This window comes from Pinus tabuliformis, chromosome 1_2, assembly GCF_031772625.1.
Source record: "Pinus tabuliformis cultivar Carrire ecotype Pingquan chromosome 1_2, CPIR1, whole genome shotgun sequence".
In the NCBI taxonomy this organism is placed as follows: domain Eukaryota; kingdom Viridiplantae; phylum Streptophyta; class Pinopsida; order Pinales; family Pinaceae; genus Pinus; species Pinus tabuliformis.
In genome coordinates, this window is record NC_142298.1 from 700,587,671 (window position 1) to 700,615,292 (window position 27,622).

General features: G+C 40.5%; 1 protein-coding gene across 3 annotated transcripts in view; it reads left to right on the forward strand.

Annotated features, from left to right (window-relative positions):
- LOC149207665 (aminoaldehyde dehydrogenase ALDH10A9, peroxisomal-like) overlaps window positions 1–27,622 on the forward strand; it is a 247,041-nt gene that overhangs the window by 138,191 nt on the left and 81,228 nt on the right. The gene's annotated exons all lie outside the window — the stretch shown is intronic.

The window sequence follows — 27,622 nt, forward strand, 5'->3', positions numbered from 1 at the left end:
TCTCTGCTAAGATCTGCTCTTGTTTGCAGATAACTTGATCCTATTGGCCTCCTCAATGGAAAGCCTATAGAGACAAATGCATGCCCTGGCTAGCAGTTGTGATCTCTTGTTGTTTGATAGTCACCTTGGTAAAACCAAGGCTATGATCTTCAATGTGAGAGTGTTTCTTACTTACATTTCTACTTTTGGGGGAAAGAGATTGAGATTGTGGAAACGTACTCTTATGTAGGGGTCCACTTTGTGGGGCCTTCTTTTAGTAGGGATTTATATATGATAGGTCTTGCTGGTCTCATTGTAACCCGCAAAGATACCCTTCTGTACAGTGGGTTCCAGCTTTGTCCTCTTCTCCTCAGGGACGTGTGAATATGTAAGGCATCCAAAAATCTTGATTTGCCCAATCTCAAGATTCTTCCCAGAAAAAGTCTCCTCAGGAGTCTTACTCCCCAAGACTCTATTTGGGCTTTTGTTCTACAAGTACACTGCAGTGTTACATGCCCCTGTTAGTTTTTGTAACATCAAATGTGTTCTAGCCTTGAAATTTTGTGGAGAGGCTAGAATACATGAGATCTCCAAAACCCATAAATCGTTTATGGAAATTCCACCTCGAGACGACTTAATTAGATTATTAGTCATTTTTTAAATATTTCCCAAGTCTACACTCAGGCAATATGATTAATTAATCAGAATTAATTAAGTCATAGTGAGAATATTCTAGAAAAGCACATGGATTGATTTCTAGTTAATCCTAGCGATCAATTAAGATTTAATTTGGGTGTTGAAGTCTCAACAGAGGGTTATAAGAAGAAAGTAGATGGGGCTTGGAGAACACACTTGTGCAATTCGATTTTGCAGAGAAATCGATTTCCAGAGTAGCAGTTCTGTGTTGTCGGAAGTGATTCAATGAAGTCAAAGTAGTGAGAGAGGGGTAGGGATAGTAAGGCCAGAAGGAAGTTTCTCTAGTCCGCTGAGTGCATAGCAGAGAGGCAGTGAGTGCCACAGGGAGGCCGCGCAAAGCTTCAAAAGGAGATCCATATTATGTTGAGGAGAAGTTGAAATTCAATGCTAGAAGTCGGAGTGGGAGCTCGGAGGCCAAGAGGATCAATTTTCTAGATATTAGTTGATCAGTTAGTGAGAGAGACGCTGGTCTGAGTTGTGTGATGCAGAACTGTGTAGGCTGACGCAGGGACTGTGCAGAGGCAGAGAGAGCAACTCATCTTGAGCCAAGGTCAGTGTCGGATCACTGCTGGGAGTGAGATTTTCTCACGGGATCTATTGTCAGTTATTTCTGTGCATGGAAAGCTAGATTTGAGCTTCCATAGATTTGTACTTAGATTTACTACTGCATAATAATAAAACCCTCAGCTACTGCACTGGTTTTCCCAAGTTGGGTTTTTCTGCGGACATTGGTCCAAAAATAACAATGTATTTGTGTGTGTGTGCATCTATTCTTCCAATGTTTTTATTTCTTCTGCAGTATTTATTTTGTGAAGGTTGCAGTGTATATGTTTCGATATTTGTCGTAGAAAATTGCAAAGAAGTTGTTCAGTTAATTTAACAAATAGAAGAAATATTATCAGTTGTTGTTGTAGGATTTGGGGTTTTTAAATTTTCACATCATATCAGAGCGCAAATTGTAAGCCGGAGAGCTCAGTAGCAGAAGGGAAGAGGAATTTCGTAGATCTGCGTAAACAACAGTTCGAAACCGTTAGAGGCAACACAGTTTCTTCACCAGGAGGGTCAATTTCTTGAGGAAAAAATGATTTCTCTGAGAGAGCGACAGAGAAATCGGATTTCTCCAGTTTTTGGATTACCAGAGGCAGAGGGAGCAACCAGTATTTTCCTTGCAGAGAAGATCTCTAGCTGGATGCAGTATTTTGCAGTGGTTGCTAGTACAAAATAGCGTCAGGAGGAAGAAAGAGCACACACTAAGGGAAATTTTCCTCAGGGGACTTCTGGCTTCAGAGGTTCATTTTTCTCTTGTTGATCAACAGTCGTTGTGAGCAGATTTACTCACTCCAGCAGGGAGTGCGTAGAGCCTAGCAGCAGCTGAGCATAAGAGAAGAGGAGGATTTCGACTTATTTTGCTGAGATGGCCACTGCTGGACTACGAGATTAGGACAGGTTGGACGGTGCTTCCAACTATGTCATATGGAAGGCAAGGATGTCCTTCCTTGTGGATGAATATGCCCTAAAGCCATTCATAGATGGAGTGGTAGCGATCCCCACGGATGTAGATTAGTTGATGGAATACTGAATGGCGAGGGAAAAGAGGCTGATTCTTGACGGTGTTCGAGATCACATTGTATCACACATAGCCAGCTAGGGAACGACCAAGGAGATGTGGGATACACTTTCCACGCTATATCAGGTCACTTCCGAGCAATGAAAGATGTATTTTGAGGAGATGCTAAGATACACCAGGATGCAGAAGGGGGAACGCATAGACCCCTACCTCACCAGGATTCAGAAGATTCGGGATCAACTGTTAGCTGTTATAGGACCTAAAACCTAAAAACTAGTATGATTGGCACTCAACAATGTCTCTGAGGAGTGTCAGGTATTCGTCCAAAGCATTTTGGGTAGAGAAGCCTTGCCAAGGTGGGACAAGATGTGGGCCAAATTGAAACAGAAAAACAATCACTACACCTATGGATTCTGAATGAATCCACCAAGGGAAGATGGGTGCTCGCCTAAGTTGCACGAAATGGGTACGAGTTTCCGAAATGGGCATGGGTACGAGACGTGAACCCCCCCCCCCCCCCAAATTTTGGAAACGGGGAAACGCGATATATATATTATAATTTAGGACATTTAAGAAATGTTATGTGTAATCATAAAGCATACATGATACATTATAATTTATTACATTTACAGTTTAAACATTATGATTAAATTTAGATCACATTTGCTCATGAACGATCACATAATGAAAATAACAATATCGAAATATCCAAAATCAACCTTTATTTTATATCCAAATCTCAAAATCAACCTTTATTATATATATGACGCTGCAAGTACAATAAAGACTATGAGGCTGCAAGAACTATAAAGACAAAAGACCATTGCTCTCTTCCTCTTTTCTCCTTTGCTAAAACCGTCTGTCTCCAAGAGAAACGACTTTGCTCAATTGAGTGATGAGGGAACGAGGCGAGAGTCTTTTTGTAACTTGAGAGAGGCATCTAGAAGCATCCACAAGATATTTTATTTGCCCAATAAAAAATTAGAACTGAAAAAAAATAAATAAATTAAAGAAAAATCACAATATGAAGTGGAAACTCCGTTGTACGGCCTGGAAACTCGTTTCCGAGCATACTGGCCACGTTTCCCTAGCGTGAAACGTGCCAGTACGACTGAAAACCCGTTTCCAGGTTGTATGGTACACGTTTTCGTGTTTCCATTTCGTTTTTTGTCTGAAATGGATCTGGAGGCAACGTTCCCTGCAACATAGGTGCTTGCCCAATCTCTCTAAATCACCTGAGGGTTTTCATCCTGGGGCTACCAGTGGAGTAGAGAACAAGGTTCTCAACCTCTCATACAAGAAACAATATCAAAACCAAGATGTCTCCAAATGTCCTCCTCCTCCTCTTTTATAGATATGAGGGATAGATCTACAAGCCTCTAGAAGCATCTTATTTTATTATTATTCTAGAAGCTCCTCCATTGACTTGATAAAGTGACCTTTTAATTTTATTTTATTTCACTTAAGTCACTTTTGGCCCCTTTTCCTCCAATTAACTATTTTCCCTTAATTAAATAACTAATTAAAGTCATTTTTAACTGAGGAAAATGCAAATCGCCCGCCATACTCTCTTCAGCCACTGGAAGTCTCTTCTCAGCATCTTGTCTTGTAGCCTGTAGGTCTTCTCGTTCCAGTTCCAACGAGCTATTACACTAAGGTGTTCCATCAATAAATCTCCTTGAAATGCCACCTCGAGCATAATTAATTAAGTTATGCCCAATAATAACACTGATTTCTGAAAGTTGTCAGAATACGACGGAACGAAAGGAAAACTGTGTGGATGATGGAATATGCCAAGCGAATGCCATCAAATCCCATAAAAACTCCATTGGGACCCTTGATGACATAAACATGCTCCATTGACTTGGCCATCTCTTGCCCTAGAAATCCACCCTGGCTGTACTATGAAGAACAATAAAAATGGGGACATGACAGTCCTCCTGCTCCAAGATTGCTTGCTCTCAAGCAATCCAAATGTGTGTACCAATCTGGTGGCCCGACGCAACTAAGACTCAATGCCAGGATCCCGTACGAACCACTAAGTGATGCTCTGCTCTTATGTAAACCCACCATGAACGGACTCCTCGATTCCCAGATCCCAGACCAATCTCTGACAGAGCCTATCATCAACAAATCCTCCTGGATCTGAATGCCACCAAGAAGGAGCATGAATGCTCCACGGCTATTGCTGTGCTATAACTCCGCTTGTGAATGCTGCTCCATCCACCGCGTACCAACTCATCACCTCTCTCCAATCCAACCCTCGGCATAGTCCAAGGTCAATCTTATCATGCTGATGCTGTGCTGAAATACGAACGAGTGGCCAGCCTACATCTTGCTGCCAACTGAAGCATGTGATACCCCTCAACTCTAAGGGCTCCTGCAATACAATGCTCCTGACTAAAAATGATACTCCATCAAAAGGATACCAGCTCATGATATCTCGCTAATCCAATGCATGGACACTTGTGCAAGCGATACATCAGCTATGCTGAAATTGGTCCATGCTCAACTCTTGATGCTGTACCTGGACAATCAAAACACGTCTAAGAAATCCTACCTATCTCCCTCTAATGGGAAAAAGTGGGCAAACTGTGTTGCAAGCCCTATCTATGTACTATTGGAGAGGGCTGCTACTTGAAAATGTTGCAGCTCGTCTCGCTGCCACTGCTTCTGTGTGCACCTCATCAGTGGGTAGTCCCAAAGATGGATGCACTGCCATCTCCCTCGCCTAATAGGAAACTCCACGCTCCTCCAATCCATCAATTGTTGATTTGGGGTACCATTGGATGTGCTCTAGCCATGAAAATTGGTGGAGAGGCTAAAGCACATGAGATCTCCAAGACCCATAAATGGTTTGGATAGATTGTACCCAGTTTAGGAGATATTAAAATAATTAATATTTTTAATGGAGTTCCAAAGTCTAAACTTGGGAAAAATAAAATATTAATGGGTATTAATATAAAACTAGGTTAGAAGGTTCCAAAAGTCATGGATCAAGCCAAATCTAATCTTAGCCATTGAAGGACCAACGAGAAAAGTATAAGAGGAGGCTTGATGGTCAGTTGGAAGACACACCAGAGTGATCAGTCATTCATTTTGTTAGAGCGGGGTTGGTAAGCAAAAGTGAATCAGTCATTAGTAGCGAGGGGCAGTGAGTACTGGACAGGGAGGCAGAGACAATTCTGAGAGACCAGCGCAGAAGCAGAGAGAGCGAGAGTAGCAACCAGTTCAGGCCACGCAGAGCCCAACAAAGACAGTGCAGAGGCCATAGGGATTGCGTCATCCACGCAAAGGCTGCTGGAGCGACGCAAAGGGTCTTAGAGGCTGCGTAGTGCTTCAGAGGGCTAACGCAGAGGGTCCTAGGGTTGACACAGGCCATCAGGAGGTTGACGCAAAGGGCAGAAGGGCAAGCGCTGAGATTTAGAGTCGTCGGAGAGGGTTTCGTGGGATAGGTTTTCTGAATACATGTTTTCGAATATAGTGGTATTGCTACCATGTATTTTTCTCTGTCGGGTGAGCTGGTTAGGCACCCAATTGTACTCAAGGAAATACTACATAATAATAAACCCTCACAATAGTTGCACCGATTTTCTTGCATTGGGTTTTTCCAGGGACATTTGTCCAAAAATAACGGTGTCACTTGTGTGTTTGTTTTCTTTGAGCTGATGATCTGTAGATGTTGACTGTATTGTGTTTATTTCGGTATTTAAATGTTTTAAATAACTTGTTGAGAATTTACAAGTAGAAGAAATAAACCAACAAAATACAGATTAATTTTCTAACAAATAGACTTAGAAAATTTAACATGGTATCAGAGCGTGGTTGCAAATCATAGGAAAGCTGAAGGCATCAATTGAGCATAGCATTTGCAGTAGATTCAGTTGTCCCGAGTGATAGAGCTGATCCTTGCAGAAAGCGATAGAGGAAGGGTTGACGCAGAGGGACGACATCATCAGTCTGGGCCTGAGAGAGGCCAGCGCAGAGGGACGACATCATCAGTCTGGGCCTGAGAGAGGCCAGCGCAGAGGCTGAGGAAGGCAGAAACAGGGTCACGTAGAGGCTAAGAGGGTTGACGCAGTTGGCTGAGGGAGCTGTTTTGTCGGTGCCGGGATTTCGCACAGCCAAGAGGCTCAATCCTTTAGTTACTAGGGCGAAGGTAGCTGTGGGCAGTTTACGGGGGCAACGCTGGTGGGGTATTGTGGTCAGAACGATACCTAACAGGGCAAAACCAAGGTAGAGGGAGTTGTTGTCGAGGCGGATTTCTAGCTAAGGAATCCAGATCAGTGTTGCAGTTGCATAGACGATAGGAGAGGGGCAACTTGACGGTTGGCAGAAGGATTTCCAGGAGGGAAATCGGGACTCAAAGGTCTAGAATAGAACTTCCAAACAGGAAGTAGAGAGACTCGAAGGATTCGAACTGAGAACTTCCATACGGGAAGTAGAGAGACTTAGCAGGAGTCGAACTGAGAATTTCGAGGCGAGAAGTAGAGAGACTCGGAGGAGTCGACAGAGAAGCGCAGAGAGATGGTCGTGAATGGATTGAGGGATCAGGATAGGTTGGACGGAGCATCCATCTTTGTGGTCTAGAAGGCTAGGATCTTGTCCATTCTAGACAGATGTCGTATCAAAGGGCTTCACCTTGAGAGTAATGGCTATCCCAGCTGAACCGATAGCTAATGAAAGGTACGAGGAGGCAATGGCTAAGGCAAAGTGCATCATCCTTGATGGGGTCAAGGATCATGTGGTCCAACATATTGCCGAGAAGGAAACGACGAAGGAGATGTGGGACACTTTGAAGACATTGTACCAACATACTTCCGTGCAGAGGTAGATGCTCCTAGAGAATCAGCTAAGGTCATACCAGATGTAGAAGGGAGAGCAGATAGACCTCTTTCTCGGTAAGTTGAAGGAGATCCGGGACCAACGAACTTCCATAGGGGCCACGCCGGATCAGGAATTGATGGTGAGGACCACACTTAGTGCAGTCTTTTAGGAGTGGGAGACATTTGTCCAGAGCATACTGGGCAGGGCGGGTCTTCTAGATTGGGAAGAACTGTGGGTGACTCTTCGCCAAGAAGAGATCAATTGACTAACCAAGACGGGAAATAGCAACAAAGGAGTCTGGATCAAGAAGGAAGAGGAAGAGGATGCAGCTTTGGCATCTGTGGGAAAATAGGAGAAGAGGAAGAAGAAGGACCTCTCCAAGGTCAAGTGTTCCCATTGTGGGGAACTGAGTCACTATGTGAATCAGTGTCTGAGGAAGAAGAGTAAGGGAGAGGCTTCTGACTCGAAGGCAGCACCAGCGAAGGCAGAGAAAGAAGTCGAGGAGGATGCCGATTGTGCCATGGGTGCTCATGTGCCACTTGAGAAGAAGTGGGGAGACATCGAGTTATAGTCAGGAGGACTACAGGCGATGAGGGGTAGGATCCTTGAGGTACCCAACCTCTTGGATTATACCTTGCTACGGGAGCCCCAAAGAGGAGTAGCAGGACCGGCGGATGTCGGTAGAGACGGAGGTGGATGAGGCGACAGAGAGTGCTATAGTGTAGGAGTCCTTGGGCAGCACGAGGCTAGCAGGCTGCAACAATGCGAGAGGCACGGGAGTGTTGCACTAGTGCAAGATGGCACAAAGAGGTGTGCAACGATGCGAAATGCAGGGAGTTGTTGCAGCAACACAAAGGTCAGTACAACGAGCTCTTGTTAGCGACTAGAGGGCTTTAGTATCGAGAATGTTTCTAGCTTGACACGGATGTCAGAAGTTGGGTGGATCAGTTACTTACTTCTCAGTAACTAAGTTGTAGTGCAGTAGCACGATGCAACATGATGAGAGGGGGATATAGTGCAGATGCAGTGTTGGGAGGATGGACCAGCAACAACACAGATGCAGAGGGAAAAATAAGTCTAAACTTAGGAAAAATAAAATATTAATGGGTTTCAATATAAAATTGGGTTAGAAGGTTCCAGAAGTCATGGATCAAGCCAAATCTAATCTTAGCCATTGATTAGAGATTTAATCTCTGCTGTTGAAGGGCCAACGAGAAAAGTATAAGAGGAGGCTTGAGGGTGAGTTAGAAAATGCACCAGAGTGATCAGTGATTCATTTTGCGAGAGCGGGGTTTCTAAGCAAAAGTGAATCAGTGATCAACAACGAGGGGCAGTGAGCACTAGACAAAGAGGCAGAGACAATATTGGGAGACTAATGTAGAAGCAGAGAGAGCGAGAGCAACATTCAGTTCAAGCGACGCAAAGACAATGTAGAGGCCAGAGGGACTGCGTCATCCACGCAGAGGCTGTTGGAGTGACACAGAGGGTCTCAGAGGCTGCACAGTGCCTCAAAGGGCTGACATAAGTCAGCAGGAGGGTGACGCAGAGACCAGAAGGGCCAGCGCTGAGCTTCAGAGTCGCCAGAGAGGGTTTTGTGGGACAAGTTTTTGGAATACCTGTTTCCGAACATAGAGGTATTGCTGCAGTGCATTTTTCTTTGTCAGCTGAGCCAGTTAGGCACCCAGTTGTACTCAATGAAATACTGCATAATAATAAACCCTCAGAATCGCTGCACTGGTTTTCTCGCATTGGGTTTTCCAGGGACATTTGTCCAAAAATAACGGTCTCACTTTTGTGTTTGTTTTCTTTCAGCTGATGATTTGTAGAGGTTGTGACTATATTGTGTTTATTTCGGTATTTAAATGTTTTAAATAACTTGTTCAGAATTTACAAGTAGAAGGAATAAACCAGCGGAATACAGATTAATTTTCTAACGGATAGACTTAGAAAATTCAACACCAATCTCCTGCCAAATTGTCCTATCATACTCCAGCATCTCATGAGGACAAGTGTCAACGAATATTGTCACCTTGCCAGTTGTCTGTACATCTATCTGCTCCTCATCAATGGTTGAACCCAAGGTTGGCTGCTTATCCTCCACCATCATGGGTTCAATATGAACCTCCAACTGGCCCTCCCTAGAACACTCATCATGCATACTGTCCACATCCTCCTTAGCTGACTCATGATCCACCATATGCTGCTAATGCTGAATCACCATTGGTGACTCATCATCCTGTATGTATCTCCTAGGACCCATTTTCTGCTCATCATATGAATTTTCCCTTTTATCAACGACTCTACGTGACTCATGCTCCTCTATGTGCTCTCTATGTTGAATCATTAGTCGCTCATTTGCTCCCGGATCTCCTTCCCTCATGGGATCAATCAACTGCTCATCATACTCCTCTACCACACATGGATGCATATCTGGGCTACTATCATCAACTCCACATGACTGCTCGTGCTCCTCAGAGGTATCATCTTATAAACCCATGGACTCATTCAAAGAATAATCCTCTCCCTAAAAGCCAGAAGGAATCTCCTGTTGCTCTACCTCAGTCATCTCCTCAACGTCACTCAAGCATGAGTGGTCTAGTCCCACGGTCCTTTGCAGATGAAGCAAAGTCCCTTCCTCCTCATCTCATTCTTGCTGCGTGATCCCTCAAACTCGAGCAACTCCTCCTTGGTCAACTTTCTCCTGAACAACCCATTGTTTTGCTCAACCAACCTCTTGGCTAGTTCATAAGCAGCAAGTGAGACCAACTGTTCTCTCCTCCAAACGGACAACAATCGAGATTGCAACTCTCGACAAATGGCATCACGACCCCTCATACATGATGATAGGATGGACTGCATGTGTGCTATGACTGTGTCTGGATGATGTCTCCTAATGTTGAAGAAGCATTAGAACATCTGCAGGATCAAACCATCACACTCTAGATCTAACATGATTTCATATGTCCTAGTAATGGCATAATTTTTAGAACCTGAAGCTTCTTCCCAAATGTAGGACCTGCACTGTTAACCAATTCCTGAAAGGTCTCTACTATCCGCTTGAAAACTCTTCTCATAACATCATCATTGAAAGGAGGTATAGGTGCAGTCAGTCTCATGATGTGATTGAAACAAGATGAAACTAGAAGTGTAATCCCTTCACAAGGTTCCTTCAAGAACTTGGGTTGTATTAGAGCAAGCATAGTTGGTCTTAGAGCCCACATTAATTTCTTCCCTTCCAGGTGGCTCACTTTGGAAAGGAGTGCATCTAGTTCATCAAGTTTGAAAAGAACTTTCCAAGTGACCCTCATGCATTTTAGATCTGTCCAAGTGCAAGGATTTTGTGTCTTATTTCCTGCCCTTTCTGCACATCCTTTGGTTGTTCTCTCTGGAGAATGGTGTAGATCCCCTTTGAGAAGGGTCTGTCGTTTGCTGTTGTTGGTTTATTACAGGTGTTTATAAAAGTGTGGTCCATGGTTAGGCTCAATGATGACTAGAATATCAAGTTGTTTTATGCATGACTTCGGCCGACAAATTTCCATCCCTCAACACTTACAAGGCCATGCAAGCTGATGACCACCAACAACTCAATGATATTTTGACTCAATCAAGACTATGCCTCAACTCGGGAATGACTTTGACATCAATACATGGAGGCTGATAATGTAGGTGAAATATAATATTTGGGGCTAAATATAAACATTTACTGACACATATATGGAGGATCCAATCTCTAACCAGAGATATTTTTTTTTTATAACTCATAAATAGGGTAAGGTGTTGTTGAACATGACATGGCTTCTACTAATGAATTAACCAGAAAATATATAACAGAGAATGAACGAAAGGAACGTGGTTACAACAAGTGATTGTTTCCTTTATCTTGGATGTCCTCTGTGTATTCCAACAATTGTTATAGCTCCAACTTCAACAACATGATGATAATCTGGACACTTTTCCTCAATCACTTGACATTTAAAAACATTTAGTTGTACATAACCCTTTGCAATACACTTTCCATACAACTAGCAGCTACATTGGTACATACAATTGTCAAATCATATATTCTGCGCCAGCAACTCAATTTTTTGCTATAGTAACACTCAGGCACACTGGTTCATTGATCTGCCTTACTTCTAAAAGGCCCAATTAGCATTACCTTTACCCACATGCTCTGATTTAGTTATGCAATAAATCGATCCATAATCAGATTACACACTTGGCTGTCTTTGTATTACTTCAAATCTGCACAGGTATTTTGATGAACTCCTGAACATTCAAATTGGTTGCACTCTTAATCACGTTCCCTTTTAACAACATCAATACACTGATCTCCGCTACGGTCCACAGTTGTTCTGATGAATAATAGAGACACGAATTTCCAGTAGACTCATCCCATAAATGAGTTGGACATGGCTTTGATATTTGCTATATTACTCCAAGCGCGTATTACTGCTCACCTAGGACCAATATATGGTTTACGTGCCAGGTTGGCTTCAATTACACTGTTGCGCTAGAGAGATTCACAACTTTGCCAAGTGACTTCAATAGATTGGCTCCACCATAACACAGTTTTGTGCTCTACCCACTTTGATTCAATCCAGTCAATGAACTCGCCAACTGTATACGCACTGCACTTGTCCGTAAACTTGGATCGATGCCAAATACACACATGGCTTTAGAATACTATCTGCAACTAATTCACTTCTTGTTCCGATTTAATTGGTCCCGACTGTTGTAGCAATCGACTTGGCCTGCACTTGGTCAATGTTCAGCGCACAACAGTTGCTCTTTGACTAAGAAACGACCTCCAAGCATGTCCCAGTCTCTTAATACACAAGCAACACCTTGATGGACAATTATCAATTCAACAATTTGAAACAAAATTATCGGATTCTTGAAGGAGGAAATCTTCAGCATTGATTTTTTTTTCAAAAATTGGTTCTCTTGAAACCCTTGATTTTTTCCGAGATTGTTCCGCAATAAACCCTCAGGCTGGCAGGATGCACAATTTTGATACCACTGTAATGTCCCAAACGGGGGAAATTTGTAACAAACCCTTCAAATCAAATTATCTAGCATTTAACAGGAAATTGCCATAGAAACCCAAACACCAGAAATTTGATTGAAACCATAAACCCACAAATTGCATAAAATCTCATTAAAAATCACAACATAAGGAACAATGAGAAATGCAACAACCAAAATCCAACTTTATTATATATAGATGGATGCCAATACAATAGCTGGGAATGACCCTCCGGTCTCCAAACTGAAATTGAGAAACAATCACTACACTCGTGGATTTTGAATTAATCCACCAAGGGGAGATGGGTGCTCACCCAATCTCTCTAAATCACCTGAGGGTTTTCGTCCTGGGCTACCAATGGAGTAGAGAACCGGGTTCTCAACCTCTCATACAAGAAACAATATCAAAACCAAGATGTCTCCAAATGTCCTCCTCCTCCTCTTTTATAGATCTGATGGATACATCTCCAAGCCTCTAGAAGCATCTTATTTTATTATTTTATTATTGTTCTAGAAGCTCCTCCATTGACTTTATCAAGTGACCTTTTAATTTAATTTAATTTCACTTAAGTCACTTTTGGCCCCTTTTCCTCCGATTACCTAATTTTCCTTAATTAAATGACTAATTAAAGTCATTTTTTACTAAGGAAAATGCAAATCACTTACCATACTCTCTTCAGCCACTGTAAGTCTCTTCTCAGCATCCCATCCTATAGATCTTCACGTTTCGGTTCCAACGAGCTATTACACTGAGGTGTTCCATCAATTAATCTCCCTGGAATGCTACCTTGAGCATAATTAATTAAGTTATGCTCAATAATAACGCTGATTTCTGAAAGTTGTCAGAATGCAACGAAACAAAAGGAAAACTGTGCGTATGATGGAATATGCCAAGCGAATGCCATCAAATCCCAAAAAAACTCCTCAAAACTCCATTGGGACCCCTGATGACAAAAACCTACTTCACTGACTTGGCCATCTCTTGCCTTGGAACTCCATCCTGGTTGTACTATGAAGAATAATAAAAATGGGGACATGACATAGATTCAGAGGGTCAGCGCAGAGACTAGCAGCAGTCAAGTTTCAACATTCATGTGGTATCATATTGAACACAATTAGTTAAGTAATTTTGGATGTTTTTCCGTCGCTGATGGAGTAGTAGTGACAGGTTGCGGTGCAGTAGCAGTTGGCAGTGGCAGTGCTAGCAGCAGCACAGATTCAACACTTGAGAGGGAGCTGTAGTATGGATGCAATGTTGACAATGGCAGTGCCAACAGCGGTATAGTTACAACAACAACGTAGTGGTTGGTGGACAACATTTCAGACATTAGCAACGCAGAGGACGATGGTTCAGAGTCAGAGCATTATGCAACAACATATATTGCTAGAGCACATTCCTCACTAAGAGGGAGTGTTGATTTGGGGTAGCATTGGATGTGCTCTAGGCCTCAAATTTTGCAGGGAGGCTTAGCCACATTGACTCCAATGAACCCAGAAAACGTTTTGGGAAATTCCACCTAGAAATAATTTTATTAAAATAATTAATATTTTTTAATGGGCCCCTAAGTCTAAACTTAGGAAATTAAAAATATTAATGGGTATTAATGTAATTGTGGGTGTAACTTATAGAAGAAGATGAGGATCAAGCTAAAGTGATCTTAGCCATTGATTAGCTTTTAATCTGGGCCGTTGAATGTCAACGAGAAGATTATTCAAGGGAGCTTGAGGGTCCTTTGGAAAACTACACCGAGAGATCAAGAGATCGAATTTATGAAGTGAGAAGTTCTCAGGAGGAAATTCTTATCGAGTAGATTTCTTGCAATGAGGGGCAGTTAGTATTCGAAAGAAAGAAGTTTTCTTGGGTTGGAGAGTACGAGGCAGAGAGAGGGCAGAATGACATCCAGAGAGAGGCAGACACTAGCCAACGCAGAGCTGATGTTGTGGTAGCGCAGGCCTTAGAGGGAAATCGAATTCCTGGTGAGGAAATCGAGTTTCAATAATCGGTAGTTGGAGTGTGAGACCGGGAGGCAGAGATTCAGATTTTCTAGCTAGCAGAGGGTCCAGAGAAGGAGCAACGTGATACCCAACAGGGGTGACGCAGGATCTGCATGGGAGTGGCGCAGTTCTGCGCAGAGGGTACACAGAGGCTCTTGTTCAACATGATCAGACTTAGATTCTCCCAGTGATAGGGTGAGATCATTTCACCATTCATTTTGTCCAGTTTCTCTCTGTATCAGATTGCTAGTTGAAGCATCCAAGAATTGTACTCAGAATTTTCACTGCTTAATAATAATAAACCCTCAGATCTGTTGCACCGGTTTCCCGCACTGGGCTTTTCCGAGGACGATTGTCCAAAAATAACGGTGTCTATTGTGTTGTATTTTCTTTCTTGCTCAGTCTCTTGTTTCCGCATAATATTTAATTAAGTGAAAACTGCAGTGTATGTATTACGAGATTTTCCGTAGGAAACTGCAAGTAATTTGCTTAAAGAAATTTAACAAATACGAGTAATATCATTAGTTGCTACAATAGGGATTCCGGTTGTGGAATTTTCACAGTGCCCCAGGCCAGAAGACAGATCACTTGTAGGTTCAAGATTGATCTACAAGATCAAATATGTGACAGATGACAATGTGGAAAAGTACAAGGCTAGGTTCGTAGTAAAGGGGTATGCACAAAAGGAAGGGATAGATTATGAGGAAACCTTCGCCTTAGTTGTTAGATACACTTCCATCCGATCAGTTATATCTCTAGCAGCTCATATAGGATGGTAGATTTACCAGATGGACGTCAAGACAACCTTCTTGAATGGAGTGATAGAGGAGGAAGTGTACATAGAATAACCATAGGGCTTAGAGACTCAAGAGAGGTAAACGCATGTGTGCAAATTGAAGAAGGCTCTATATGGGCTCAAGTAAGCTCCCAGGGCATGGTATGGTAGAATTGGCACCTACTTGTAGCAGATGGGGTTTGTCAAGAGTGACGCAGATCCTAACCTTTACTATTTGATGGTAGAGGATGAGCCCCTCATTCTAGATTTGTATGTCGATGATCTATTCTTGACAGGATCATCAAGGCTTATAGAGGATTGCAAGAGGAACTTGGCAGCAGAATTTGACATGAAGGATTTGAAGTTGATGCACTATTTCCTAGGATTGAAGGTGTGGCATAAGGATGGGGAGATCTTCTAGAAATTCCGCCTAGAAGTGTCTCAATTAGATTATTAACCAATTTTTAAATATTTCCTAAGTATAAACTTTAGGGAATAGGATCAATTAATCAATATTAATTGAGGTAAGGCGTGAATCATCTAGAAACTCACACGGATCGACCCAAAAATGATCCTAGCCATTGATTAAGTTTTAATCTTGGCTGTTGATGCTCCAACAATGGATTTTAAAGAAAGTCGATGTGGTGATGGAGATCATCCAGTGCAGATACTCAGTTGCCCAGGCAATTCGATTTTCTCAGTAGCAGCAACTCAGCAGAGAAGGTAGAGCCAGAGGGTTAGTAGCAGGAGAGCAGCAACATTCCGGGAGAAAATCTTTCATTTCCCAGAAGAGTCGAACGAAGGAAGGCCGAAATATTTAGAGGGCCGGCGTAGTGGCTGACGCAGGCCTCTCACGCAGAGGTTGAGGAAGCTATTTTAGAAGCAGAAAATCGCTATGGGGTGAGAGAAATTCTCACAATATTTTTGTCAGTGTTTTCTTCAGATTAGACTGCTAGCTGGGCATCTAAATTTTTTTACTGAGATTTGCTGCTGAAAATTACTAATAAAACCCTCATCTGCTGCATCGGTTTCCCAAGTTGGGGTTTTCTAGGGACAGTTGTCCGAAAATAACCGTGTCAATTTTATTGTGTTTGTGCTAGAATTTCTCAGTTTCCAGTATTTTATTTCCCGTGGTATTTGTATGGTGAAAATTGCAGCTGTGATTTTATTTGTTATTTGCCATAGTAAATAAACTACATAATTAATTTCTAAGTTAGAAGAATAATCACCAGTAGTTGCAATATATAGAATTTTCACATAGGGGAAAATCCAGTCAGACTCTTCCACTAGCAGATTCAAATCAAACTTGAGACAATCCAAGACCTTAGACTAGACCAAAAAACCTTCCTCCTCCACCAAGTCAACCTTGCAAGATGATTATGCAAACTGCAGTAGTCTCTTCTTGTCTAGTAGCGTCAGCCCAACAACAATCCAGAATTTTGGCCTCTCACCGTCAAAATTTCGCCCCTACTACATCCCTGCAACTTTGGCCCTCCTGCAGCTCCAGAGTTTCGCACATTGTGAATCACAAGAGTGAGAAAATGATCTCCAAACTTCTTCGCTAGGGTTTTTCTCGTTCTTCCTTGAATTACACACCCTCTTGTCTTCTCCAGTAATGCAGATTGAACTTTTTGTGAATGTGCTCCAAATGAGTTTGAGTTGCTACCTTTATATAGTGGATTCCGCATCCTAATTAGGCTGACTTGTCCAGGTTGAGGCCGACTTGGTGGAGGAGGCCTAAAAGATCTAATTTACATCAAAATAAATTTCTTGTTTGATAGATAAAGCCCCGTTGACCACTATGGGTCAAATTCCCATAGCAAGTACACCCCCTTTTCTTCGCAAAAGGGATAGCGCTTGATTGACGTGTTCGTGCCATTCGACAGTCATCATCGACTTGATCATATTATGTTGTAAACCTAGTCTGCATGTGTGAATTGTAAATAATCTTAGCAGAGCTGAGTCATGTATGTAAATTGCCTAGGGGGACCTAATTTTCTAGTGATAATCTACATTCCGGAAGGTTTTTTGTCTCACCGATCCATGATCGGCAGAGTTTTCCTTCAGCCTAACCCCAAAGCCAGAATGAATTTTGTCATTGGAATCTTAGGGGAATCCTAGTGTGTTGATCTGCTAGATTATAGTTGTGTCGCAGCACTGGGTGGTCTATGAGGGTCTATGTCAAATGGGTTTTCCCCTTTGAAATGTAAAATTGTAAAAGTCATGATGTAAAGTGTCTTGAGGGTTAGAAAATGTTTTAATTCCCTCATAAGTCCTAAGTCCTAGGTCCTAGGTAATTTTCCAAAGGCTAAGTTCGAGGATCCATTTAAAAATAAAAATTAAAAAAATTGAAAAAATAAAAAAAAAACAATAAAAAAATAAAATATATAAATAATTAAAAAAAATTTAAAAATTAAAAATAACTAAAAAAATAAATTAAAAAAATAAAAAATAAAATAAAATAAAATAAAATTTAAAAAATAAATAAAAATTTGAAAAATAAAATAAAATAATAAAATAATAATAAGTCAAATTTTTGAGTAAATAAATGCAGAATTTTAATTGTTTAATATAGTAAAATGCATTTAAAAATTTGATGGATGAGATTAAAAGAAATCTTGATCCTCATTGACGGTCGAGATTAGTTTGACATGGATCACTCGAACTAGCCGTTGGGAAATTTTCCTTTAAATAGGGTGCTAGGGGTCATTTGAGATTTCGATCTGTGAGTCTTGTGCTGAAGAAAGCTCTCTTGTAAGCTTTTTCTGGTGCAAATAAAGAAAGACTTTGGGGTTGAAATCTTGCTGGTGTTACTCTCTTGAAGTGCTGTGAGCTGTTTTATTTTTTGCATAATTTTATTTTCAGCCATTAGTAATAGCTTGATGTAGAGTATTGTTGAACACAGGTATCTTGTTCACTTACTAGGGTTTGAATGGTAATAGAATTTCTGAAATAATGGCAGGTATCTCCATTGCATTTGAAATTTAATACTGTTTTTCCCTCTTTATTGATGGTTGAAGTGAGCTGTGCAGGAAACCCTTATTGAGAAAATCAGTGGGCGTTTGGGGAAGTTCTCGGCTGAACCAGCCAACTCCCACAAAGCATTTTCTTGTAGAGCCCAGCCAGTTTCGATTCTGGGTCTGACATTTAAAGTTTATTTTTTGAATTGCATGAGAGATTTCTAAAGTATCTCATAGTAAATCTGATATTCTGAAAAATATTACTATGCATAATGACAGATCTGGCTGCTTAGAGCCTTTAACTTGTGAAAAATTGTAATTATTATAGTTAAATTTTGGGTCTTGTCCTTGTATATTTTGCCTCTGGTTTTCCTGTTTTTGTAGATTGCAAGAAGAGATTCCTTGTTGGAAGCCAGATCTAGGCCCTGGGTAAGATCTGGCCTCACAACCAGTTTTCTACAGGGACATTGTTTTGCCGTTCAAGGATTTCAAATTCAGTCATCTTCAGATCTAGAAAATTGTTGCAGGGTTTCCATCAAAGGCAAAAGAAGTTAAAATTTTTAAGGTTTCAGAAGAAGTTCCAAGCTCCATATTCCTCCATCAAAACCCCCCACGCAGGCCTCTATTGTTGCTGCCTCACGCAAATCCATCTTTAAATCCTACAAAAAGCACTGTCATTCAAAGATTCAACGTAAAAGCTTATTTCACCTACGCCAAATCCTTTCATTGCAGTTATCCTCAAGCTACACACAGCTCCAACCTGCGTTTCCGGCTTTCTCCACACCTCCTTCCAACTTTTCATTATCTCTCTGCCATCCCTCATGTCCACATGTTGCTTCAGCTCACCTCAGACAGTCCATTATGAAATTTTGTGTTACCCATCGCTTTTCTCCAAACCTGCGTGGTTTCCTCAGTTCTGCCCTTCGATTTGCCTGCCTTTTTCCCTTCCTATGCAGTTTTAACTCCATCTTGTTTGAGTTTTGGTCTCTTATTCAAAGTAGAAAACCTCTCTCTTTTCCCTCACGCAGTCACTCCAGCCACCTGCGTGTTTACCTCTCCACGCTGCATTTCTTTTGCGTATTCCCTGCCATTGAAACTTCTCTAGCTTGTGTCCCAATTCGTGGCTCTGCTATCCTCTGCGTCTTCATCATATCTCCAACTTGCAGCCACGTTCTTCTCACCTGCAAACACGTCAAGCAGTAAAAAAAAAATTTCGATGAGTTAGAGTTAGTATTAAGCATATTGCGATTTTGGTCCATTGTGTAGTTTTAGCGTAGGTACGCATGTTGTTTTATTTTTGGCTAGGGTTTTAGGCATTTTTGATTTTCATTTGGTTTATTTTGTTTAGAGTTACGATAAACTTTAGTTAGTTTTCATTCGATTTATTTTGGTCAGCGTATCATTTGTTATGAAGTGTTTTTTTTTTTTAAACATAAAAAAAAATCGATTTTAATATAGTTAACATAGTTAGTTTTAGATTTTGATTTTGTTAAGTCTCAGATTTAGATTAAATTAATAGTTAGGATTTGAGTTGCTTTGTTTAGTTTTTTTTTTTTTTTTCAATTTAACTAAAGAAAATAATAATAAAATTGAAAAAATAAAAAAGGTTTCTTTTAATTTAGTTTAGATTTTAGTATTATTTTAGATTTAAAGTTTCATTTATTTAGTCTTTAGTTAGCTTAGTCTTGTTTTATTTGAAAATATAAAAGTATTTTGGAAATTTTTGCCAGTTTCAGTCTTGGCTCAGGGATTTGTCATATATCTTTTCTGCTGAGGCTAAAATTTTGATGTGGGATTAATGTTTATCATTTTCATGCTTGAATGATCATTTAAGGATTAACTATATGAAAAAGATAATTGGTTAGCATTTAAAATTTCGTGGTTATTTAAAGCATTTAATCTTTCGAATTTTAATTGCTGGAATATCGTTAAGACATTGAGAATTTAGCGATTATCTCGCATTTGGAAAAAGTTAACTTTTGTTTGAGTTATTTGATGGTAAATGATTGTTTTTGAGCTCATATTTCTGCAAGCATTTGCTAAATAGTCATTCATTCACTAACTCCATAAGGCACTGGTCTATCAACTTAATAAAATCAAATAGGTGCTTGTTTTCCCTCGTGTCTCCCAACCCAATTGGTCCACAGTTGGTCATCCATTGTCCCATAGGTTCTACCCCCCTTAGACGCGGGAGACAGGCTTAAACGGAGAGATCAGGGATCAGGGTGACAACCCCCGGTTTGAGCGTTGTTGTGACAATCTGTGCGACAACAAGCCCAGGAAGGGTCCTTTACATAATGACATGGACAAAGACTCTTGACACAAACGCTAGAAGCGTACACTGGAGGCTTTGACCTAAAAATCATTGACCCAAACATGAAACCTATGCTTTAATAAGTCAATACATTTTTTTTCTTTGTTTTGAAAAATATATTGCATCATGACTGAAATACAATTATGAAGATCGACACTAGTTACATTTTTCAACACTATTCTCATTGGAACTATGGTGTAGTGTGACTAAGGACTCCCACATCTCGGAGGCAAACTTCTTCCTGGTCAAATGAAGGAATAAGTGGTCTTTAATGGCATCAAGAATCATTTTCCTTGCTTTTATATTACTCTTGTTGAAGTCCACCAACTAAGCTGGATCGGTAGGGGGTGAACAAGACTCTCCACTATGTCCCACACTTCAACTTCTTCAAGCAATATCATAAGCCTCTCCTTCCAAGGGCCAAAATTTTCAGCTGCACTCAATCTATCCTCCACCCTCAAACCAGTCACCATGACCTTCACAACCAACACTAAATCTTAGATATGTAAATCCCCAAATCTGCCTCCCTCTCAATAACCAATCTCTGGGTATCTGAAGGTAGTTTTGGTTTACTATTCATAGTCTTATATATTGATTTGGGGTAGCATCGGATGTGCTCTAGCCATGAAAACTGGTGGAGAGGCTAAAGCACATGAGATCTCCAAGACTCAGAAATGGTTTGGACAGATTCTAGCTTGTTTGGGAGATATTAAAATAATTAATATTTTTAATGGAGTTCCTAAGTCTAAACTTAGGAAAAATAAAATATTAATGGGTATTAATATAAAACTAGGTTACAAGGTTACAAAAGTCATGGATCAAGCCAAATCTAATCTTGGTAGTTGATTAGAGATTTAATCTCGGCCGTTGAAGGACCAACAGGAAAAGTATAAGAAGAGGCTTAAGGGTCAGTTGGAGAACACACTGAGGGAGACCAGTCAGTTCGATTCCTGGAGTGGGGTTAGTTTAGAAATTCGAACTAGTGGTTTGGAGAGCAGCAGGAGGCAACAAGTACGGAAGAGAGAGTCATGAACAACACCAGGGGAACAACGCAGAGGCTGGAGAGGCAGACGCAGAGGCTACAGCTTGCGCAGTCAATGGAGGGCCTACGTGGGTGACTCAAAGAGGCCCAATGTTGACGCAGAGAGGCAAGGGATGACGCAGAGGGTCTGGGAGCTATGCAGAGGTCAGCCAGGCTGACGCTGAGACTGGGGGAAGTGCTGAGGAATTTTCTCTCTGTTGGGTAAGCCAGTTTGGCACCCTGTTGTATTGAAGAATCGCTGAATAATAACATCCTCCCTTGCTGCACGGTTTTCCCACATTGGGTTTTTCCGGGGACTGATTGTCCAAAATATTTGTGGCGATGTGTTAATTCTTGTGCATGTGTTTGTTTCTGTATTATGATGTGATATCTGTAGCAGAATTTATTTTAATGTTTACTAAAGGATTTTCGTAAATAACTTATCATAAAATAAGTAGATAAAATAAATAAGTGGTTGTAGTGATAGAACTTTCACATTATAGCATAAGGTAGCTTGAGGGTTGTTTTCTTCTCTGCTGAAAGTGTCACTGTGGGTTCATAGGCTTTGATAACATGTAGAAAAATTGTGCGAATCTGTAGCCCTCCCAGTTTCAAGGTTTTAGCATAACGATTAATGGCCTCATCCCTAAACAATTAGCTGATATAAAACTTATAATGCTAATTAATTTGAAACATTCACAGGCTATTCTACTTCCATTTTACTTTACGCTGATATAAAATTTATGCAAGCATTTAACACACATGAGACAAAGTGTTTTTGGTCAACTAGACACTGGAAAAACCGACAAGGGGAAAACCATTATTCAAAAAGGATTGATTAGCTTCTCAAGAAAATCATTACAACTATTAATAAAAACAAATTTTTTACTTATCTCTCCCTTGGAATGAGTGCCTTCCTTCTCCTAGAATTCTTGGCCACAGACTATCCTCACTATTAGGATATTTTCATACCCATGTACAACCTTCACAAGTTAGAAATTCGTGCCACAACTTGTTGTTGATTGCCTCGAATTCTGTGTAGTCTAAACTCTAAAGCTTCTCTCTGCCACGAAAATCACTGAACTAGACCTCTGTTTATACCTCAAGCAATGTGCATAAATGCTCTGGATTCGTCCTTGATTTTCATGCCCTTCCCTTGAGCTTGAACTCAGCCTCCTAGAATCTTGGTCCTACTAGAAACTTGGGCCTCCTAGAAATTCGGGCATGCTATAGCAAATATTTGTAGTTGTCGATCTCTTCTTCTCCTTTAGCCTCCTCGTCTTCCTCCTTGCTCTCCTTCTCCAAAAACGCTCATGTGAAGAATGAATGAGCTTCTCTTGCCTTTCCTCCCTTTTTGTTTCTCATTAGATAAGAGAACCCTAGCCCTATTGATCAAGGGCTGAGATTAGATTTCAGCCCATGAGATTAACAGTGGAGATCATTCCTTCATTTTACCCCCTTTTAATATGGTCCCCTTCATTAATGACTCCTAGTCACTTTATAAATTTAGTTTTGTAAGTTGTACATTTTCTCCACATAAAGTCTACTGTAAAATATAAAGTGACTTTAATATTATATAGTACTTTAGTACTTTTTCTCATAAGGTCACTTTAAGGCATAAAGTGACATTAATATAAAGTAGCTAGTGCATGTACCACATAAAGTGACTTTTTCCTCATGACTTTAATATAACCCATAAAGTTACATGCCAAAAAGATAATTAAAGTGTCTTCCTAGGCAAAAATGCTAATGCACTAGGAAACTCTTCCTTGGTACCCTTAATATTTTTAACATCTATGGTGCGAAATTTGAGGGAAAAAGCTCTGGACAGTGGCACATAGTTCAAGGGGTAGAGGTCTGGACACTGGCTCAAATTTTATGGACAAAAACACATTTTCCATGAAATATGGCACAAAATTCAAGCGAGAGATAAGTACCCGGTTGAAGAAAGTGTAACTAGGTTCTGTCTTCATAAATGTAATTTTGATCTTTGTACTTGTAAAAGAAGAAATTTTATTTTTGTAAATTACAAAAATGAGTTTCTTGCTCATTGCATAGGCCTAGCACATGTCAAAGTGCTATAGGAAAGTCAGAGTCAAAATAAATGTTGAAGACCCTTAAGGGCATGTTACACCATGTATATTTATGTTTTAGAGTCCATGAAAGACCTCCAAGCAAAGTTTCAAGCCTCCTCCATATGTCGGTCTCATAAAAAGAACTAATTCGAAACTCGAAAGTCAAGTCGGCCTAAAGTCATCAAGTCAGCGCAAAAGGCGGGATAGACCACTATATATAGGGTCACTCGTCCTCACCAAAAGGCATAAAGTCAGCTCTGAAATCAGGGAGGAAGAAGGAAAAGAAAAGGGTACGAAAAGGACGAAGAAGGTATCTCTCTTGCAGCGAAGGAGGAGGGATAGAAGATTGAGTTCACAAGGCGTATTTCTGGCCTAGTTACAGTCACGTGCGAAGAGAAGCAGGCTCAACCCGCTGTCATAACTAACCTCCTAATGCAGTCATACAAAGAGGCTTGGTTGGGCTAGAAAAGGGTGCCAATTAGGCCTCTCACTCAAGCGAAGGTAAGGGCTACTCAAGCGAAGGTAGGAGGGCATTCAAGGCTGCTATTCTTGAAGGTATCCTCCACACGTGTGAAGAAAAAAGGAGACATACTACTGCTATTCCTGAGCTACAATCACATTGAAGAAAAGAGAGCTCGGTTAGGGTAGTAACAAGGTCATCTCCTTGTTTAGGAAAGGCTCTATCTCAAGCATAGTAAGAAAAGAAGAAAGGTCTTTCTAGGGCATACAATCTAGGGCTGTTGCAGTAAGGCTTTCAGTTGCTGGAAGGAGGAGGACAAAGAGCCAAGGTAGTGATCAAAGGAGGACTTGACTTGTGCTTGGAGAATCTTCTTGTCAAGGGTCTCGGGTTTGGCATTTGTCAATTGAAGCTTCATAGGAGAAATTTGAAAAAGGGTTTTCCTCTCTAGGAGAGAGAGGTTTTTCCTTGGCGAAGAGCCAACATCTTGTGTTCTTGTCTCTTGTATTTTGGTAACTGTTTGATGAAGTAAGAAAAACACACATTGATAATAATAATAAGAGAAGATTGTGGTAATAAGAAAAGTAAAAGTACTTCACAAATTGTTATCATTGAATAGAAGAATCTCATTATAACTCAGATGCCTTAGATTCTTCAACATGGTATCAGAGCTAAGGTGACACATCAAGGAAGGGCATCTCAAGAATACATAAACGAGTGAAGCGTCAAGATCAAGAAGCAAAGGCATACAAAGATTGAAGCATCATATCTTCAACCAAGGGTTCCAGATCCACCAAAGACGAGTATTACCATCTCCTCTCCTAGATCCATCAAGAAGGACTACCATCCTGGAACAAAGAAAGAAGAAAGCCTTCCATCTAAAGGCATCCACAAGAAGGCTCATTCAAGAAGAGTCTCCATCTTCAAAAAGAAAAGCACTCTAGATCAAGCTTCATCATTAAAGGCCTCTACACATTGGGAAGTCTTCATCACTGAGCAATCTCTGACAAGGCACCTTGAAGAAAGCATTTTGAAGATCCCTAAGATCCAAGAAGACAAATCATCAAATCCTAGAGGAAGCAACAAGATCTCTTCATCACCAACACTCTCAAGTAAGTATTTTTATGTCCTCTTCTGAAAATATCAAAAAATGTCTTTTTGCAAGGAAAGCAACTAATTGGTTGGGACTGCTAATTTCCTTGATTGGAAAAAGAGGACTGATTTACTTCTCAAAGAAAATGAACTTCTAGACTACATCAATGGGAGTGTCACTATTCCTGCTAAGGAACAAAGTCAAGTCCTGGCAAAGTATAATAAGGATGAAACAAGGGCTCAAATGTTTCTGATAGAATCCATCAAGGACCCTCTTATTCCTTATGTTTCAAAACTTGAAACATCTAAAGAAATCTATGATAAGCTGGTGGAGCTATTCTCAGTTAGTACAACTAGAGAAGTGATATCGTTGCATAACGAACTATATAAAATGAAGATATCCAAGGAAGAAGGAATAACTCCTTACTTCGTGAAGGTCTCTGAGATGAGAGACCAGTTGCAAGAACTAGGATAAGTTATGTCAGACAAAGAGATGACAACTGTGGTGCTCAATGCATTACTTGAGGAATGGGCCAACTTCACATGAAGTATATATGCCAAGAAGGAAGCTACCTCGTTGAATGAAATTTGGTCTCTATGCAAAATTGAGAAGACTAGACTCAAAGCCAAAGATGATGTGAGATCAAAGGAGCAAGCATTTGCTGCTATGGCCAAGAGGAGGAAACTTTGGCAAGTTTGGTCCACAACAAAAGGGTAAAAGAGATATGTCTAGAATCCAATGCTTTGGCAATCAAGAGTATGGACACTATAAGAGAGATTGTCCCAAATTTAAGAAGGAAAACAATAAGAGGAAACGAGACGAAGCTCACATTACCCAAGTTGTGAAAGAAGAAGATAAGAAGCAAAAGAAGGAGGACCTGCCAGATCATTACTATGATTGAAATCAATTTCAGGACATAAGTCTTCTTTAAAGTTTTGGGTATCATAGGAACATTTAGTAGTAGGATAGAATGTATGGTTTATGAGAATGACATCTTCAGGAATATAGGAGCATTATGTAGAGATAGCTCAGATAAAGATATTCATATAGAAAGGATGTAGCCATTGAATGACCTCATCAATGCATAAAGGAATGATCATGACAAGTAGAATCATCTTAGAAAGCTACTATCATCAATAGGAAGGAACATTTGTAGGAGGAGAACTACATGTATCCTCCAATGAAATCTTCAATAGAAGGTTCATGATCTTCAGAAAAGGCAGATGTCTTGATGGGAATTCCACCTATGGGAATTCAAGAAAGGATGATATGTAGGCAAGGAAAGATGTGGCAAAGCAAAAGGAGATTGAGGCAATCTCAATGTAGGAAGCTGTCAGAGGAAGCTGAGATGATCAAAGAAAGAATTAAGATGAGGTATGTATGCATCTATGTTTCAGTTAAAGTCATGTCATCATTTATATCAATGAGCATGGGGAATTGCTCTGGTAGCATGATCAAGAATAGGGTAGATCTCTTTCATTGAAGAATATGCATGAAGGCATGGTTCACACACTAATAAAGGTCAACATGAGGAATGTCCTCATATGAAGTATGAGGTGATTGACAAGAGAACCTATAAAGAAGCATATGGGAAAAGAGATCAGGGATAAAAGGACACCATGAACACTAGGAATCAACATCCGATAGATTTGTTGAAAGCATCTCCCAGAAGAAGGCATGAGAATTTTGACAAAGGAAGAAAAGATCAAAGGACCCTTGACACTTGGAAAAGCCTTGGAGAGGAAAAGCCTTGGAGATATGAACATGTAGGACGCTGATGATTCAAGCCAACTAAATGTCATGATAGAAAGCCATATCGTAAGGTACTATTTGATTTCATGTTATGCAACATGATTTGGTTACTTGAATAATATCTGGATGAGTTCATTCAGGGCTACTGGAACAAGGGTTGTAAGTGCAAGTACAACTAGCATTCATGTGGTGGCTGGAAATTCCTAAAAGAAACATGATGAGGAAGAAGTAGCCATATGACAAAGGTTCCAAATATGTATCAATAAGGCCACTTTCCATGGAGAAAGGAATGACATGACAAACTAAGAAGGAAAGTGATTGATGGCTGATGCCCTACGATGAAGAAGCTCACTGAATTTCATGACATCAAGGAAAGAAAGTGATCAAGCAGTTGAAGGTCCCACAAGAAGAAAGTTGCTAATGTATAGGAGAGTCCCTAGTTAAGAGGGAGCTCTGACAAGTCCCTGATTAAGAGGGAGCTTGGGCAAGTTCCTGGTCAAAGGGAGCTTGGGTACATTCCTTCATAGGAATGGGCATATCTTCCCTAGTTGAGAGGGAGAGATAGACACAACATTCTTGTCTTCACTTTGGAAGAAAGAATGGAGGATTGGTTAATCATCTGGCATCCGATACTCTTTGAGGATGTGTAGGGCATCCAAGACAAGAGTAGGTAAGAGGACCGATATTCTTTGAGGGTTGGGAACCCAAGATAAGAATAGTCCTAGAAGGTCATACTCAGTGAACACCCGGGTGGGTATGTACCTTGAGAGACAATGATGAAGGTGTCTATAATCATTGGTCTCGCCAACATAGTGCTCTCTGATCTATTGAGAGATAGAGCTGTTAGTCAAGGCTTTGCTATGAAAGCATTGTTGGTTATGAATACCTCCCTAGTTAAGAGGGAGTGTTAAAGAAAGTGTAACTAGGTTCGGTCTTCATAAATGTAATTTTGATCTTTGTACTTGTAAAAGAAAAGAAATATTATTTTTGTAAATTATAAAAACCAGTTTCTTTCTCATTGCATAGGTCTAACACGTGTCAAAGTGATATAGGAAAGTCAAAGAGTCAAAATAAATGTTGAAGACC